This window comes from Ornithorhynchus anatinus, chromosome 8 (genome assembly GCF_004115215.2).
Source record: "Ornithorhynchus anatinus isolate Pmale09 chromosome 8, mOrnAna1.pri.v4, whole genome shotgun sequence".
Taxonomy (NCBI): Eukaryota; Metazoa; Chordata; class Mammalia; order Monotremata; family Ornithorhynchidae; genus Ornithorhynchus; species Ornithorhynchus anatinus.
The window spans coordinates 15,322,589-15,335,314 of record NC_041735.1 but is presented as its reverse complement, the minus strand read 5'-3'; the positions used below and the strand labels follow the sequence as shown (position 1 = coordinate 15,335,314).

Sequence of the window (12,726 nt, the reverse complement as noted above, 5' to 3'; positions counted from 1 at the left end):
GAGTGAAGAATAGACTGGAGCGGGGCGAGAGAGGAGGAAGGGAGGTCGGAGAGAAGGCTGACACAGTAGTCTAGCCGGGATATAACGAGAGCCTGGAGCAGTAAGGTCTATGCTCTATCCATTAAGCCACACTGCTCCATCCCGGGTGTGTATATAAGTGCTGGGGGGCTGAGGGTAGAGTAAATATCAAGTGCTTAAAAAAGGGTAATGATCCATATGCATAGGTGATATACTTGGTTGAATTTGAACACGTACAGTATACCTTTGAATCTATACTGATGAACTAAGATCTTGGAACAAAAATTTTACGTGTGGTTATGAGTACTTAAGTGCAGAAGTGATAGTGAGAAGAAGGAAGTTAGTTGGGGAAAGGCTCCTAAAAGAGATGGGAATTCAAAGGGAAAACATCTCTTCAAGAATTTGCGTGTCATCTTTGTGGGAGGGCCATGCTAATCTTCACTGTTATTCCAATTTTAGTGTATTTGCTGCTGAAGCGCTGCTTTATGATTAATGGACCATACTTTCTCTCTCTAACTTCATAATCAACTCCCTCAGGAGACAATAAAAAGAACATTCACAATGTGCTCATTTCTGGTCCAGGCATTCTGCTAAGTTTCCAATTCACCTAGCTTTCCTAACTACAAAAAAAAATTAAAAAATGGGTGTGTTCTTTTTCATTCCAAACCACAAGTGGTTTGGAATTTTTAACCAAATGAAAAGCAAATTCTACCTTTGACCTTATCTAAGCTCCAATTTAAATATTTGTTTTAAGTGATGGGCCCTGAATGAGACCATTATCACACCCGCTTCTTTTGCTCTCAGAGTTAAAATTAGAAAGAGAGAGAATTAAGGACTGGGTAAAAGTGAAGGTAGTCAAAATGTTTTGTCCTTTAATTAAAATATGCTTCTTCATTATTCAGAAGTGGCAGAATTTACCCAGGCTTATCTTAAATACACTTCCAAATCATTCAGTTGTATCTGAAACCTCAGATGATCGGTCATGCTACCTGGACACTTGATTTCTGATTGTAGCTGCCTTAAAAACATTCAATTGGTAAGTGCCTTCCCAGATGGTCACCCTAAATAGCTAGAGAAGGACAAGAAAGCCAGCAATCAGGTCTCATTTAGTTGATGTCAGTGAAACAGCTGTCTTTTCCTTGCCTATAGTCAAGTAGTGCTTTCAGACCCTTGAGAATGTGCAAACTAGATATCCACTGAACCAGAAAGTACTGTTTAGCCTTTTTGAGCCAGTAAAGCTCTCTCCCTCTTCTCTCTTCCATTCCCCTGCCTCCATGTGTTCTCATGCTTAGTCTTGCTGAGTTTGCACTACGAATGGACACATATTTTTATTTTTATACTACAGGGAAAGTCTCAAAGTTTGAATGGCAAAATCAGGATAAATTTAGTTACTGATTCTGATATAGAAGATTCAGTATGAAATAGAGTTCCACTCCACCCCTTAAGTCCAACCTACATTTGTCTGTAGCAGGATGGGTGAAGCAGCCAAAAGTTGGGAAATGCCCACTGGGGCTCTGCCATCAGTAGTGAAGGTTTGGGACTAAAGAACCACTTAGGGCATTTTATTGTGGTTAAGAGGTTCAGCAGGAATCCTGAAAATAACTAATGTTTGGCAAGGAAGACTGCACTATCTACTGCCTAATAATAATAATACTAGTAGTGTAATTTGTTAAACACTTACTATGGGCCAAGTGCTGCATTAAAATACTGGGGCAAATAGAAGATAATCAGGTCGGACACAGTCTCTGTCCTATATGGGGTTCAGAGTCTGGGTAGGAGGGAGAAGAGATATTGAATCCCCATTTTACAAAAGAAGAAACTGAGGCATAGAGAAGTGATTTGCTCAAGGTTACAAAGCAGGGAAGTGATGGAGTCAGAATCAGAACCCATGTCCTTTGACTCCCAGGACTGGGCTCTCTCCACTAGTAGTAGTTACAATGGTATTTATGAAGTGTTTACTGTGTGCAGAGCACCACACTAATTACTGGGATTGAATATGCAGGTGGGATTTACCAAGGTCCCTGTCTTTCGGGAGGCTCATAATCTAAGAGAATAAGTCAGGAGAGTCAACTGGATACAGACATATCAAAAATGAAGAAACATTAAGACACGACACAAATACACAAAATCAAAAATTTTCTTGAAATCATGCAATGTGAGGTGGCTAGAACAGAAGAACTTTTTATTCCTCATGCCACAGGGTTCAAGCCACACCTGTAGAAAGAACAACCACTGTGTCTACACAGTGCCGGCAACTACTGGCAATATTTTCAGGGGTTTGTGGAGGCTGCATGCTGTGGTTGTTTTTCCCTTTCCCTTTAAGGTTACTAGAAGACCGCACTAGGCCATGCCGCTCCTCTCTAGGTCCTTGCTGCTTTAGCACGACACCTCTAGTGTACCGTGGTAGCTTTTAGTTACATATGGGCTTTGGCCATGAAATCATTTTGTGCACGTCACAGCGTTTTACACTCTGGGCTGCTTACTCACTTGTTAAACCCACTGGTCCAACACAGGAAGGAAAGAGAGAGTTTGAGAGTTACTGAACAAACTTTTAGCACTGAAATTGATTTCTTGATTCAGTTTTTCATCCTGAAAGTCATAGGACAGAGGCTTGTCTAGCCTATTGGACAAGAGATTTTAGACTGTTAGCTCCTTGGAGACAGGGAACCTATCTGCCAACTCTGCTGTATCATACTCTTCCAAGCTCTTAGTACAATGCTCGGTGCGAGGTAAACCCTCAATAACTACTAATGATTGATGGATTATCCATAAAGGCTCAAATCAAAAGCTGAAATTTGGAAAAATCACAGAATGATAAAACATACAAATTGTGAATTTCTAATTTACTCAGAGATTTCCTGAATATGCATTAACCTATGATATGATAGATATGATATTCTGTCTCATTGCAGCCCACTAGATATAACTGATAGAGAACTGGGGGAAAGAGTATAGGCCTAGGAGTCAGAGGGTCTGGGTTCTAATCCCGGCTCTGCCACTTGCCTCCTATATGAACTTGGGTAAGTCGTTTAAATTTTCTGTGCCTCAGTTTTCTCACCTGTAAAATAGATTTCAATCTTCTTGAGGACAGATCTAGGGTTTACCAACTCTCCCAAGTCATTAGTACAGTGCTCTGTACATAGTAAAGGCTCAATTAATACCAGATAGATTTATTGACAGGGACTGTGTCTGACCTAATTATCTTGTATCTACTCCTGTGCTTAATTCAGTGCTTGGCACATAGAAAGAAAGCACTTAAATATCACAATTATTATTATTAGCTCTTAAATAAAGTACTTGGAGAAGTTTGTATTCATACCTGACATGGCTTGGTGTGCTGCAGGTACATAATTTATAGAGGAAAGAGTATGGATGACTCACTGAAGGTCACCACCACTTAGAATTTATAGAGGAAAAAGTATGGATGACTCACTGCAGGTCACCACCATTTACATACCTGTGCCTGTATTTGCTTCAGGTGACAGGAGAAGTGGGGCTTGAAACTGTGATATGCTTTTTTTTTCCTGTCTTGCTCACGCAATGAGGAATAAAGTGAATTTTCACAGGGATACTTGGGGAAAATTTATAGTGGTTCTCAATCATGCAATTTCCAAAATGAAACCCTTCTTCAGGAAGCAACAAATCAGACACATTCACCCAGACACTAGAGCAAGAAGCAACTGTAAAAATGAAACTATCATTATTTTACAGGAGAAATTCCTAAATACAAAGGCTAAATGTCCTTCACACCCCAGCAGCAGTCTCTAGTTTCCCTCTAATAATAGAAAGACCATAAATTCATGATAAAATTCGACCCAAACAAAGAGTAAATGATAGAAAGATGGATGTGTGTTTTGTCACATATCTTCTTTATTTTTCCTTTTAAAAATTAATCTTGTGTTGTGGTGCTCTCTATCAGATCATGTCACAGACTACAACCAACATTCTGAAACACATCTTTCAGTCTTAGCCCTAACTACCAAGTCCAATAGCTGTCATAAATGTCAATTATCTTTAGAAGGGTTGCAAATCAAACACTGGAGTTTGAATCCATTAAAAAGTCCTTGTACTGAATACTTAAGTATGGTAGCAAAGTGTGTGAGACTATGATACTATGTGTCAAGCACGGTACTAAGCACTGGGGTAGACATAAGATAATCAGGTCCCATATGGGGCTCACAGTCTAAGAGGGAGAACTCCCATTTACCAGACGAGGTAACTGAGGCACAAAGAAGTTAAGTGACTTACCCGAGGTCACAGGGCAGACAAGTGGCAGAACTGGAATTAGAACCCTGGTCCTCTGACTCCCAAGCCCATGCTTTATCCTTTAGGTCATGCTGCTCCTCACACTGCTAGGTGGGCTCAAATCATTTATTTCAACATTGGGATGTGTTACTAGAACAGTGAGTCCACAGGTTCTCACTGTTCTCACTGTTCTCACTGTTGGACCAAGTTCCCTAATTCCCAAACAATATTCTAGCCAACCTGGGTAGTGAAAAATCAGTCAATCACCAGTCTCTATCTAGTGCCTACTGTCTGTAGAGTGCTATACTAAGCACTTGGAAAAGTACAACAGAATTGGTAGACGCTACACCTGCCCACAAAAATAATACATGTGAAAACAAACATGGCAGAGCTGAGTGTGCAACTGATCCACTCTCTTCCCAGACTGTGTGAGGCTTTTAAGATTCCAGGTGTCTTTTGAGTCCTGGTAAGCAGATAATTCCAGTCCCTTATTTCATGCTTAACAACAAGTCACATTCATTAAATGCACAACATTCCTTGGCCGGGCACACAATTAATCCACCTGGTTTCTATCAATGCAATCACACTAAGGACCTACTAACAATATATGAGTCACAAAGGACTTTTTAGTTACTCTTAAAGCTTCTTTCGTATGCAATCTTTCCCTTCCTTGTATTGCACAGCTTGCAAAAAAGATCTAAGGGGCAAATGCTGAAGTATTCATCAAGCCGAGGAAACTGAATGCCGTTCGTTGAGGAGTTCATCAAGCAGAGGAAACTGAATGCCCATTCCTGAGAAACAGACCTTCCATTAAAGAATATCAACAAGTTTAGCAGAAGTCCATTACCAATCCAATTTGCTTGTGCAGAAAATATCCTTATAAAAAGGCTCTTCCTTTAATAGATTTTCCTGTAAGAAATTAGGTTTCCATTAGTGCTCCCTGAATGGGGAGTTAAATACAGTTCTCACCTATTTTCCTTGTGTTACCAAATGACTTGAGAGAGTTTGGATGCACCTTTAGAAGTTATTTTACAACTCTTTTTGGATTTTCTTCCAAAATAACAGTGATTCTGTTCCCTTACATTAGTTTTGCAATGAACTAGATTCGGGAGAGAGAATCCAAGATTCAAGAATGGTCCTTACAGAGATCTTCTTTCAACAAATTAACTGTTAATGCTGCAAATCATGGAGGAAATTTGTTCGAGACCAGTGGTTCATCTGGCCCGGTACTCTGTCTCCAACGGAGGCATTAGGAAAGAAACGGCTGATAGCCATTCTAATAGATAAAACACCATCCAAAATCCCCCAATTTTCTCTTGATTAATCCACTTTGGATATCTGATAGATTAATTCATCAAAGTCATTCATTTGCTACCTACACAAGTTCCTGTAACTAATTTCATGTGCTTACCACCAACTATTGATCTGATTCCCAATTAATACATGCAACACTTTCCACTTTAAGTATTATAAATCTTCAAGGCTCTCAACATGGGCTGCAATTGGCTCATCGTATAGTTTTCCCAAAAAATAGGTGTTTGGGGACCTGGATTTAATTCCAGCTCTGCTCCCGGCCTGCTGTATGACCTTAGGCAAATCCTTAAATTTTCTGTGTCCCAGGTCCCTCATCTATAAAATGGGGATTAAATAAATACCTGTTCTCCCTCCTCTTAGATTGTGAGTCTCTATAGGACAGAGCGATCTGACCTTGTATCTATTCCACTGATTAATATATTATTTGGCACAGAGTAAGCCTTAAACTATTATTATTATTTATGCCAATAATGGGTAAGAATCTATCAAAGGTGAAAAAGCAAACTATTTCTTTTCTGTTGTGGATAGCTGTCCCCTTTCCTTATTCCTAAATGACTCCACTCCTTTTACTTTGCCTCTTCTCTTAGCCCTCTTCCATTCTCCAGGGAATTTCCTAACAGCTTCTCCCAAGAGACTCCCACATCATACAAGTGCAGTTTTGTCAGTTTCAGGTTGCTATGTCAGACTGAAACATTTGTTCTCCGGGGCTGCAGAGGCTGCTGTAGAGACATTTGAAAAAAGGAATTATCCTTGTTAAGTGCCAAACACTAAAGAAGTGATAAAGATTTGTTGACCTTGGTGTCACATCCATAGGAAAGGAAGCTAGGAAGAGGTTTTCAAGAACTATCTGTCCTTCAGGCTTTCTGAATATGAAGGCACTCCTCTTGAATGGGATAAAACACACAACCCATTACATTTCCATCAAGAAAAATCCTTTTATCTCTGTTGAACTGTTTGAATAGAAGGAGCCTTTTTAAACCATTTTAGAGTTCAACATCAAATCAATTGTTTAATACATTCAGATACAATCACAAGGGTTTCAAATCCTACCCTAGATACAATGGGTAAACATTGTGGTGCATCTTTAAATCAAGGAAATCATTTTAAACAAAGAAATATGGATGCTAGAAAAAAAAATCAATTCTTGCTCTGAACTACACTCAAAACTATTCCTACATGACATTTTTTCTTAAATAAGCTTGGGCAGTAATTTGGCATTCATAAGTATCTTTCGATTTCTGATCAAATATTTGCTATTATGGATAAAATAATGCAATAGTCTACAAACACACTCACCAAAGGTGAATACATTGATAATTTGATTTAACCCATTTAGCTGCATTTTGAGGGGAAAAAATAGCACTCTCACTTAGAAAATGGAAGCTGTTTCCTGGGCATATCTGTGATTATATGAACTGCCTATATCAGGAAGAGAGAATGACTCCTTCAACTGGAATCAAGCTTGACATATTGTTTTCTCACTTCCACCTATTCTCATTCATTCATTCATTCAATCGTATTTATTGAGCTCTTACTGTGTGCAGAGCACTGTACTAAGCACTTGAAAAGTACAATTCAGGAAACCTCACCAATGCATTAAGGAAAACCTGCACTGTAGCATTCCAAGTGTCTAACACCTTAAGATTGTGCTGTTGGAAGTTTCTTCTCTAATTCTCTAACAGTGTTCTAGCTGAAACGCATAGTGAAAGCCCACATTTTGGCTGAACTAGGTAACATCCTTTCATAGTATAGTTCCTGTTGCAGTTTAGCTTTCATCATTTTGGTACTCATCAAATCACTCTACTCAGGGCAGTCGTGAACATTCTCCAAAATGACAAGTATTACTTAGTTATTGGTTCCAGGAACCAGTGAGAAGCAAGAGTCATTCAACTTGATTTACTTCTCAGCACCTCAAAGGTGATTAGCACTTTTTTCCAAGAGGGAAAGGAGCACACCTTGCATCTTGCTAGGGAGAGCCTTATTGACAGATCAGTGGAGCAGTCTAATCTGTGGATTCACCTTTCCTCTGGTCCCACTTCACCCCGTATTCCCTCCTTGGTTTGGGGGGCCATAGGCTGGAGTGGCCAGAGCCACTTTACCCGTGTGTAACAGGGAAATTCAGGGACAGAGTTTGGCATTTGAATCCCTTACTGACTGGTTTCCCAAATACTACCTCTAGCACACTTTTAATGGAACAGAGTCCTGTTTCCAATATGAATCATCTCAATCGTTTGAAAATCAGTCAGTGGAGTCTACTCTACACTCACTATTCTGAATTTGAAGAAATCCTCGAAACCCAATAATTATTTTCTACATTAAAAAAAATACACTTTTCATCCTGGAAGATAGACTGCCTCAACAATTCCTTGTGTTAACTTGTACTGATAATTTAGTTCTGGAAAATGACAAGAAGACAAAAGGACTGTTGTAGCTGCCTTAAACACCATTTCCACATTAAAATAGACTGGAAATGAGGAGACAGCTGCTCACAGGATAAAGAGGAATCAGAATAAATGAAGCCGTTACATGATGTGCCCAAAGTCGACCGATATCACACGATTCTGTTTGTACAGTATCTGCGGTTGTTTCTCAGTGAGATTAGTCTAAATCCCTACTATTCAATTGCATTTATAAAACAGTCAAGGCAAATACATCTCAGTGAAAATCAGCTTTATCAGTTTAACCTTCTAGCGTGATATGTGTGGAGAAAAAACATCTGTGTTCCACAAAAGGAACAGTGTACTTGATGATGATATATTAATGAGAGGTCCTGCCAAATATTTTCCTGAAAGCTCCAGGAGTGAATACCACATTTTATAATTGTTCCACAATAACCAAAAAGAGATTATAAGGATTCTCTTCCTGATTCATCTGCCAAAAATTAACTACTGTGTAGTAAACTGGAACCGGTGAACATTTTGCAATTTGTTCTTCGAGATGAATGACACTTAAAAAGAATTTACATTAATTGCATATAATGGTGACTACATCTGAAACTGGGTGAAATAAAAACTGTTTAATAGGAAAAATACAAAGCATGCTGGTTTGCTTGTTTTCTTGGAAGTCCTTTCTCTAAAATCATATTTTTGTGTGAAATTTGCAAATTAGGTTTGAAAATCTCAACAGCATGAAATATATATGCATTATATTTTGTCCATGATCTAAACTGGGAACATGCTCACATAGGATTTTGAGAAATTGTTGGACTTTGCCTAGGATTGCATTTAGTATGCAATGTTTAAAGAAATCTCTCCATTAAAGAAGCAGCAGTTTCCTAGTGGATAGAGCACAGGCATCACAGTTGGAAGGAACTGGGTTCTAATGTCATTTCTGCCACTTGTCTGCTGGGTGTATTTGACCAAGTCACTTAACTTCTCTGTGCCTCAGTTACCTCATCTGTAAAATGGGGATTAAGATTGTGAGGCTCACATGAGACATGGACGGTGTCCAATCTGATTAGCTTGAATCTACTCCAGTGCTCAGTACAATGCCTGGACATAGTAAGCACTTAAATATGTCATAAATAATAACAATAATAATAACGTGCCTGTTTCACCAACCAGTAATGAAATGTAAAACTTGCCATTCAGATTTCTATTTTACAGTTTTGATTACTCACAGTGAATTCTTGTCACTTGTTTTTCCCTTTGAGTTAGAACCATTTTGCTTACATACCAGAAAAAACTGCCTCTAAATTATGAAATTGCCAATTACAACAAGGCATATATAAATTTCTACTAAGGCATTATATAGTGTAGAACCTACAGCAGAAGATAGCAGATTTGTTGGCTAGGAAATCCTCTGGTGAAAGATAAAGGAATTTGAGTTGCTCGATATGAAGGAAAGTAAACTAAGACGTGATTTAAAAATTGTAATCATGGTATTTGAAGGGTTAATATTCAGGCGGTTAAAACCACATAAGAGGAAATGAGGGGCTTTTTTTATGGTATTTGTGGTATTTTTTGAGCATTTACTATGTGCCAGGCACTCTACTAAGTACTGGGGTAAATGCAAGCTATTCAGATTGGACACCATCCATGTCCCATGTTGGGCTTACAGTCTTAATCTCAAATTTACAGACAAGGTAACCAAGAAACAGAGAAATGAAGTGATTTGCCCAAGGTCAAACAGCAGACAACTGGAAGAGCCGGGATTAGAATCCAAATTCTTCTGATTCTCAGGCTCGTGCTCTATCCACTTGGCCATTCTGTTCTCTAAGTCATAAGGAAGGTGCTTTCTACTATTAAGGTAGCAAAACATTGATCTAGATTATAAAGGAGGTGGTGCCAATGGAAAGAAGAAATATCTATCCTGGGTCATTTTCCTACCAACAAATGCCTAGAAATCTTTCCAATTCTAACTTTCAATGGTTACATTTATAAGAGGCCTTTGGAATTCAAGGCTTGCTTTTCCTCTGATTTATTATAATGTTTATAAGGGACAGGTAACATAACCTCCACTGTGTAAAACTACACTGTTGATCTTTATAGACAGGATGTTTTTTATGATACATGTGTTTTCAGGTCACTGGGAGGAAACAGTCAACATCCTTAGGAATAAGACTCTTGGAAAACTCTACAAATAGCAAAAATAAGAACCTAAACCTATCTTACTGAGAAGCCTAATTGTTTACCATTAGTGATTTTGCAGTTCATGACATCTGCGGTTAGTGAGGATAGATCGTAGTTTTCTCTTTTGGATGGTGATTTGTCACTGACAAGTTAATTGCTTGAATTTAGGGATATTTTCAAAAGTTGAAAGGGCTTGTGGCAAAGACTCAGAATAGTTTATCCAAGGAAATAGAATTAGTGAAAAGCATCAACACCATTAAGTGCTGCAAACGACACCACAAATTATGAAGATACGGTATGATCACAGTGGGAGGAGACTGTTGATTGAGGATAGCTGTTTTTACTTGCTCAAACAGTGTTTCATGTTTAGTGGAGTCATCTTCATATATAAGGGATACCACTTATCATTTGACATATAACTTCCATTTAAAGTTGGGATGTTTGGCTTTCAGACATATTCAGCTGATTTTTTTTTTCATTTCCTCTCTACATTGTCAGTGCATCCCACACAACTTCTTATTTTAAGGTACAAACCTTTGGACTCATCCCTGAGACAGTTTTGCCCATCAACACCACCTCTTTATTAGGCTAGGACATTTCAAAACATTTATTCATTCAGTAGTATTTATTGAGGGCTTACTATACACAGAGCACTGTACTAAGCGCTTGGAATGTACAAATCGGTAACAGATAGAGACAGTCCCTGCCCTTTGAAGGGCTTACAGTCCACTTGTTATTATATTTGAATGGCATCATCATTTACGATTGCATGGGATACACTTCCAGGATGGGAATTTCACCTTGGAGGATATTTCCATTAAGATGCAGTCTCTGTGGAAATTATTATAATCAAGAGAATGTGAAATTGAAGAATGAGGAATAATTCTCTGAAATTCTTTTTATCTCATCTAATTATATTGAAATTGCTGACTTTTGGCTATAGACCTTAGTTTTATCCCCTCCTTGGCCATGTTTTAGCTAATTGGCTTCTAGCCTCATCACTTAAAATGACCAAATAGAGTTATTTTCAAGGTTTTTTTTCCTTATGTGAGTTTCTGCAATTACACTAATCTTGGACTAAACTTGTGTACTTTATACAGGTTCTTCCTCTTAGACTATGAACACCTTGTGGGTCAGGGACTACGCCCAACCTGCTTATACTGTATCAACTCCAGCACTTCTGAGTGCTTGACACATATTAAACCCTTAATAAATAGCACAGTTAAACTCCCCCATATAAAAATGATTCTTCACTAGAAGTTACGATTTGATCTCACTCTGTAGGAATTCATAAAATCAGTGCCATTATAGGAACAGGAATTTGGAATTGCTCTGTGATCTCACTCTTCTCAAAAGAGTCTCCCCTCCAGTTACGAAAACACTTATAGAACATGCCCAGAAGAAAAATGGGAGGTTGTGGGTTGTGGGGAAGGCAACCACGGTTCTTAAAAGAGGAGTGAAAATGTCTAGTTTCTCTCTTATCACAGGCTGGGATGCTTCCAGATGAAGGGTATCCTGAGAAAGAAGACTTCTTCAGAGAGAGGGAATGTCAACGACTCAAAAATCTAATAAGGCGACCTGTAGTAAATAAGGCAACAAATTATGAGAAGTAAAGCAAAAGGAGAGGAGACATGGTACTAGGCCCAACAGCAAACTCAAGGGAAGGTGTGATTCTCAATATCTCTAATCAGTGATTTGCTTAGTTTCATAGAATAGCTTATATTTGACAAAGCTATCTAGGGGGCAGTCTGCAGTGCAAAATCTCCCATTTATACCTAGACCGATTGATCTTCCAAAGCACTATTTCATTATAGTATTGGCCTTTAGGGTATGCAAAATAGGGATGCAAAAGTTCATTGTTTCTCTAGAAAAATAACTGAACACAGTTTGGCATGCAAGGAATAAGGGAATAAGGGAGGAGTGAGTCACAAGGATGACGAGATCAGTGATAAAATTCAAATGAATGTGCTTAGAGCAACAGAGAACCAGGAATGCTGAGACTTACTTCAGGGCAAGAATTGTGTTATAAGGAAAATAAAACAAAAATGAATTTATCATATAATTCTTCACTTGAGGCAAAGTGTGAATACTTGATAAGAAAAATGCATGAGGTGGAAAAAAGATTAATATAAAGCAATTCTGCTTCACTTTCTGTCGTCCTCTTCTTACAGAAGCAAGACCCTAGAAATTATTAATCTTATAAAAAGCTGGAAAGTTCTGACTCTCAAGAGTGATAACAGAAGATATGAGGAATAAAAGCAACTAGCTCCTCGCCTTGTTAACTTTCAGGCCTTCCTCTAAAGTGATAGCTTCAGAATCTAGGGAGAAAATACTTCCTCTACGAATGTGAAGCCACACATTTATTAAGGACTAGTTCTAGAGGGGAGGTCTCTTTTACGAATTTTAAAATATGGTACACGTATTTGAAGGACTTTGATGATTTGAATCCTCTCCTTTGGTCGCTGTTCTTTTAAACTCACCTTGAATCATCACCTATGATTTTCAATGTTTCAAAGCAGATTGGAGGTGATTAAAATAGACCAAGAACATAGGTAATGACTAGCTCGAGGCAAACTCT

General features: G+C 38.4%; 1 pseudogene; it reads right to left on the bottom strand.

Moving 5' to 3' along the window:
* Positions 1-396: 396 nt before the first annotated feature.
* LOC114813994 lies at positions 397-497 on the bottom strand (annotated as a pseudogene).
* Between the last annotated feature and the right edge of the window lie 12,229 nt (positions 498-12,726).